This window comes from Macadamia integrifolia, unplaced genomic scaffold, assembly GCF_013358625.1.
Source record: "Macadamia integrifolia cultivar HAES 741 unplaced genomic scaffold, SCU_Mint_v3 scaffold1044, whole genome shotgun sequence".
Lineage (NCBI taxonomy): Eukaryota > Viridiplantae > Streptophyta > Magnoliopsida > Proteales > Proteaceae > Macadamia > Macadamia integrifolia.
In genome coordinates, this window is record NW_024868063.1 from 175,463 (window position 1) to 182,310 (window position 6,848).

Consider the following 6,848-nt stretch of genomic DNA (forward strand, 5'->3'; position numbering starts at 1 on the left):
CCCTCAATCTCAGCCGCACCATGCAAGCACATTGCACCATCATGATCCACGAAATCCATAGGGTTAGAAAAGGTAGTATCTTCAGCATCTTCCTCAATCCTTTCACATGGAATATTTTCCATATTACCCACTACTAAATTATTCAAAGAAAAGTCAGAATTAGAAACCGGATCAATACTCTGAGAAGGTTCCATATTCGGCCCAACAATAGTAGCAGTTGCCATTCCCATAGCCAACTGATCCCTCCCATCCAAAAATGGATGCACCGCTAATTGCACAACCTTTGGCCGCCATTCATATCTTTGTCTTCGGCGATGTCGAGTTGCCTATTGGTCGACATATGTAGCCCCTGGAACAGAAGGGCCACTTTTACATTCATTTTGTGTTCCATGACAAGAATCTGTACGGTGCCCATAACGACGACAAACCGCACATCGAGAGGGTGGGTCTTTGACCTCAACCACTTGTTTGAAGACAAACAAAGCATCAGAGTCAAGATGTTCTCGTTCCACATATATTTCCTCCACCTTGGGATGTGAGTCATCTATATCCACACAAACATGGGCGAAGTGACCAAAGTGGGAGTCCCTTGTGCGTCGTTCAATGGCAATAGGCCTTCCCACAGCCTTAGCCATAGAGAGAAGAATTTCCTTGTCCCAATAATCTTGGGAAAGCTTAGGGAATCTAACCCACATTAGCCTATGAGTGATATCATCTTCATCCGCTTTAAATTCTGGCCGCCATCATTGGAAGCGCAATAACTGGCTATCAACGCGCATTGAGCCTCTCTTCCACACTTGCATCATCTCTGCTTCAGAACAGAACCGAAAGAGGACAAAGCCCTTGCCCAAGGACTTCAGATGTACCTCCTCCTTTAATGGCCATGATTACACCACAGAGTGAATCCGGTCCATCATGGCCAGTCGAAAATTAACCCGGCCAAGCAGTGAGAATTTATGCTTGTTCATCTGTCTCAAATACGCTGCTTGCGGGATCCTAATGTGTGTCATGTTGCCAACCAGAACCGGGGAAGGAAGATTTTCAATGGATGGTAAAGAACATCTCCCCACTGCCTCCGCATAAGAATCGTTCTGAGTTGCCGCTACATGCGTACCAAGACCCACCGTGGCTGCATAAGAGCCAGGACGCTCCTGGTTGAGATTAGAAAGTGGGACTGGTTCCTCACCTCTTAGCGGGTTTGGATCATCTTCAGTAGACCGTGGAACCTATAGAATCCTATTAGGAATCAGATGAGATTCCCTAATGATGAACAGATCCCCAGCCCAGCCGTCTAGATCTCCGTTGTCTTCCAAGAAGCGCCGATCACAGTCAAAAGTTTCCTGCGAGTTTCCCTGAGGGGAAACCCTAGAATCGCCGCTCATTCTTTTCCTTTGGAAAAATCAAAACTATGAACCCCTCTAGCATGTGTATACATGATACTGTCACTGACAGAAAATATGTCCTCTCTCTCTCTCTCTCTCTCTCTTGTTATTGTGTTTTGAGAAATTCTTCTCTGCAACAGTTTGCTCTGTTAAGTTTTCCTTTGTTTTGTGACAGAATGCATAAAACCATTCTTCAAAACCATATTCTGTGAGCCTAGCCTATCTCAACAGTATCAGCTTTGTAATACTCGACATCGTATACATATTTTCTAATAGTGGGTGGTGTTCTTCGTGACAATACTGGTACAGTTAGGGCCCGTTTTACATGATTCTTGGGCATCAAAACATACTTCAGTGCTGAATTCAATGCATTTTTTATAACTTTGAAGTTAGCCAAGCAGATGAATATATAATTCATCTATGGATGGAAGGTGATACTTCAACATTTGGGTTCTATCATATGGAAGCTTAGTCATTGCTATCATCAAGTAAATTCAGTGGTGATCTATTAGCCAAAGTGGGTGTAAATTCTCTAGTGTCTAATTAATGTTTGGCTACATCATCCAAATTTCATATCTACAGATTTTTGTTGGGATGCTCACGATAGGTCCATGGTCAAGTTTCTATAATTTGAAACGTTTTCTGTATCATTTAGTACAAGAGGTCTGCTAATGGCATTTCCCAGTAGCCCTCTTATTTTTTAGTTTTAGGTCTCTCCCTCTTTCTGCTAATGGCCATGCCTAGCCGTGTCAATTGGTTGGATCAGCCCGGTTTTGGTCGGGCCTAGCCAGGCCTGGCGGGTCTATACACTTGAACCGTGACTTGCTTATTTAAGAATGAGTCAGTCTCAGTTGGTCTCATGTCGGGTTCAATCGGGCTCTAGGATTTAACCAGGCTTCTACTAGTCGGGCTATAAGTAGACCTTAAACGGGCTAATGCACCAATAAAGACTTAGACTGGCCTTAAACGGTCTCTATCTTAAAATTAAGAAACTTTAATATATTTTATTAAATCGTCAATAACTTAGAAAGACAGTACACTTAATGACATTCAATAATGGATAAGAATATCAATATATACCCTATCTCGGATTCATGTAGCCATCCCCATTTAGTTTGGAACAGGTTTAGTTGTTGTTGTTGTTGTTGTTGTTGTTGTATCAATATATACCCAATTCTACCAAATCAAAATATACATATAAACAGTCGGACCAAAAGTGTTGGGCCGACTCAGGCTTTTGTAAATGGATTGGGATGGTCGGGCTGACCCCTTGCACCGTGTATTATCTATTTATAAACAGTTTGAACCCCATCACATTTAATAACAAGTGTTGGCCAGGCTGATCTTTAAACGGTTGGACCCGATCGGTTCTATCAAGTCGGGTTTGGGATCGACACCCCCTACCCATGCCAAAGGTGGAAGGTTGGAGTTACAGTGTAATTTTATCCAATTTGGGAATTCTTGGACTTTAATCTCATACATCTCTTTATACTTTAATATATACTTTGCTCAACATTAGCAAGAAAAAAAATTCAACGATGAGGGAAAATTTTTGAATTCCCTATCTCCCTATTTTATGGGGTCTCCGATCCAAAAAAAAATAAAAAATCTTTATAACGTGTTTGTATAGAAGATGTGAATAGTCTTCACATATTATAAAAATATTGACTAATTTAATTCTAGAAATGACTTTTTTTTTTTTTTTTGGTAAAATTCTAAAAATGACTAAAAATAAGAAAGAAGGAACTTGTTGAGAAGTCCAAATAGTCAGAATTTTTATGGATATTTGGCCTTTATTGTAAATAGTGATTGAGGTCACTGTGTGAGAGATGCTGGAACTTCCTGAGAAAGAAAATGTTGTTTCAAAAATCCCTGCTAGAGAGAGAGAGAGAGGTCAGGGAGTTTCAGAGCTTACCGTCCAAAGATCGTTCAGTTTGACGTCCTAATATAGAAGCTTTGCTCTAGTTTTGGAAGCTTGTGTCATCCAGTTTAGGTTAGATCTAAAGCACTGCTTAAATTTTGATAAATTTTCATAGTTAATTTTTATTTTTTTATTATAGTGCAGCTATGCTGCTTTAATATTTGTAGTTGTCTATTTTCATGATATGTTGTGGAAGCCCTGCCAACATTCTCATAGCTGGTTCTTGATCTAGGAACATAGCATGAAAGAAAGCCTTGCCCATATTCCCAGAGTTGATTCCTGTTCTAAGAATATAGCGCGGAAGTCCTGCCCACATTCCCATTGCTAGTTCATGTTCTAGGCATATAGCAAGGAAGTCATGCCCACATTCCCACAACTGATTCTTATTTTAGGAATATAGAGGGGAAGCCCTACCCACATTCCCATAGTTGGTTCTTGTTATAGGAATATAGCACGGAAGCTGATTCTTATTCCAGGAATATAGTGAGGAAGCATCGCCCAAATTCTCAAAACCAGAATTCATTTCTAAATCATAGCACGAAAGTCTTGTCTGATTTCTTGTCCAAGTGCCATAAATTTTGATTCTCCACGAAAGTGAGAAGAAAGTCAAATCTTTGCCCCTGATTTAGGGAGAATTACTGAAAATTTCATTATTGTTATCAGTTGTTGTCATGTAAACATTAGATCGTAATTTCATTTATGTTTGCATGATACAAACCCCATCTCCGGATGTATTATTTTATGTATTTACTGCATAAAATAACGAGTTATTTTTATCATTTCATGCATTACTTTATGCATTTTTACATTAAATGTTAGTCTACTTCAGCATTCCATGTGTTATCATGAAGCATTCCATGTGTTATCATGACCTCAAACCTAGAATAAGGGTATGGTCACACCCTCACAGGGGTTGATCAAATGATCAAGAAATATGACAACTCATAAAAATCTAACTCGTAATATCCTCCATTAAAAATTAAATGTTTTCTAATATTACATAGAGTTCCATTGCATCAGAGTGTCAGGATCTTCCCTTGGTGGCAATACTTACAATTCAAATCTCTTAAAACTGTACATTTCAATTGAGAAATACAACACATCCATTAATTACAAGAAAATCAACAATAATTAGCTAACAAATGGAATATTCATCCACATGGCTAGTTCCTTCGTGGTATTATAGCCTTAATCTTTATCTGTAGAAAAAGATATATAATAATGGGGTGAGCTCGACAATTCAGTGAGAGAAACCTCTCTAGGTATACTCACACCGGCACAAACAACAATAAAACATTATAATATCTATATTTATACCATCCTACATGTATCATAAAACAGTCATCCATCATTTTATGTCAATTATATCTCAACACTATACACTCACCCCTTCTTCCCCCACTTGAGAGGTACATCACATCACATTACATCGTACACTCATCCCTTCATCCCCCACTCGTTGAGGTACATAACCTAACCACAGTCTTAATACATAAAGAACCATAACTCATAGCTGCACATTATTTCACAATGTAGCCACAATTGCATTTCTTGTTTCATATATACAATGTATCACCACAAGCATTCATTCATCTCATAATAATAACTTCAATCACAACATCCCATTTTACGATTCAATTGCAAGCATTCCATAATACATGGACAAATAGTCTTAAAGGTTATTATCATGACATTTATCACATCAATATAGTAAGTAATACATATAGACATCCATCATAAAACGGGGGAGGATAACTAGGTAAGTCCCACTCACCTTGAGTTTTCTTGACAGTCACAAATTCCAAAGTCCGATAGCACTTATACAATGGGAATGTCCTATATAGGGGTAACATCATAATTAATAAGGTTTCTTCACTCTCCAACCTTATGTGATCCTTATAACAGTCCACCATGTTATAATAGTAACTTAATAAGTTCTTTAATTTACCCTCATTTGCAATAGCATCTATGTACATTGCATTTTGGTAAATTACTCTCACAGGGTAAATTACACATCCCTTGCCTTCTTGTTTCATTTTAAGGTCCCATTTATTTGTGTTGATACCTATTCCATACTAAATTCCATTATAGGATCATACAATTATTTAGTTAACATGCCTTTATTTTTCTCAAGTCCAAAATACTGGGTTCAAAATTTCTGGGCATATGTTGTGAGTAGCCCCAAATCTTATGTTACAAGCCTTCCTTCCCAAACTCCATTTGAAATTGAATTTTACAAGGTTATTCTAAAGATTATTGATGATTACATGTAAAATAATGAGTTTTTAAATCAAAATATAAATTGGTCTTTAGCTCTCCTATATTTTAGCTAAAGAAAGGTCTGTTTGCAAGAAAATATTCAGGTTAAGGTTAGACAAATGACCATAACTTTCTGTACATAATTTGAAATCACTTTTTTCCAAAGCTAACAGTTTGCAATTTCATAGTCCTACAACTTTCATGAGGAATTTGTCTCTAAAACACACTGTAAGAGTCTCATAATTTGGCTTGAAGTCAGTATGTTTGCACAGGCCATGCACAGAATATAGGTTTAAATAGTCTTAGGAAAATGATCATAACTTCTTTGATATACGTTGGAATGGCTTGCTTCCAAGTCCATAAGTTCAAGGACTCATAATAATACAACTTTTATTCTCAAATTATGTCTATAAATTCAATATAAAGACCTTGAAAATCATCTTGAAGATGAGATATGTGCACAGGAATATTCTGGAAAAACAAAATTCTCCTACTTTTCTTTATCTCCTCACAAATCCCATCTTCTCAACCCCATTTAAAAATACATATGTAAAACTCAAAACATAAATAAAAGATAACTAGATCTCCTACCTCAATGAGATCTCAACCCTCTTCTTGTTTCCCCATTTAGATCTCCACTCTTCTCATCCCAACTCCTTCTCCCACCTCTTTCTCTTCTCTTCTAATTCTTTCAAAATCTCTTACATGCAAGGTAAATAGAAACTCCCACCTTGGTAGAGCTCCAAGCCTCAAAACAAGGTGTGGAAAAGCTCTTACACTTGCACCCTTTCCTCATTCTTCTTCTTCCGTTCTTCTTCTTCTTGATTTCCTTTCTCTTCTTTCTCTACAAACATAAGTGAAAGAAAACAAAATCTGAGTTTTCCTTCCTTTTGGTCACAAGATATTAAATATGAAAAGTCTATTTTACCACTCATTGCCACCCACCTAAGCCAATGAAAATTCTTATATTTTTCTTAGACTTGGGTACCTCTACATGTTATGTTTATTCACTTTAAACCCTCTAACTTTTGTAATATTGCAACTCACCCCATATGGGTGAAATGACCATAATACCCCCATCCACCTATTTCATTACCAATAGGGTTCATTGCATGTCACTACCATGTCACTATTCATGGTACCTTTAAATAGTACATTTAATACAAATTATCCATTTTACCCTCATTATGTCCAACTATTTACACCAATGGGATTAGGGATTGTGAAATCCCATTCCTACCCCTTGACCACCTCTCCTAGAGTCAATGCATGATTGCCACTTCTTA

General features: G+C 37.5%; 1 long non-coding RNA gene across 1 annotated transcript; it reads right to left on the reverse strand.

The window, feature by feature from the left end:
• Positions 1–4,250: 4,250 nt before the first annotated feature.
• On the reverse strand, positions 4,251–6,401 carry LOC122062471. The gene is made up of 2 exons (XR_006134981.1): positions 6,154–6,401; positions 4,251–4,502 (listed from the first exon to the last, which is right to left on the reverse strand). It is a non-coding gene; the product is annotated as an uncharacterized LOC122062471 (long non-coding RNA).
• Between the last annotated feature and the right edge of the window lie 447 nt (positions 6,402–6,848).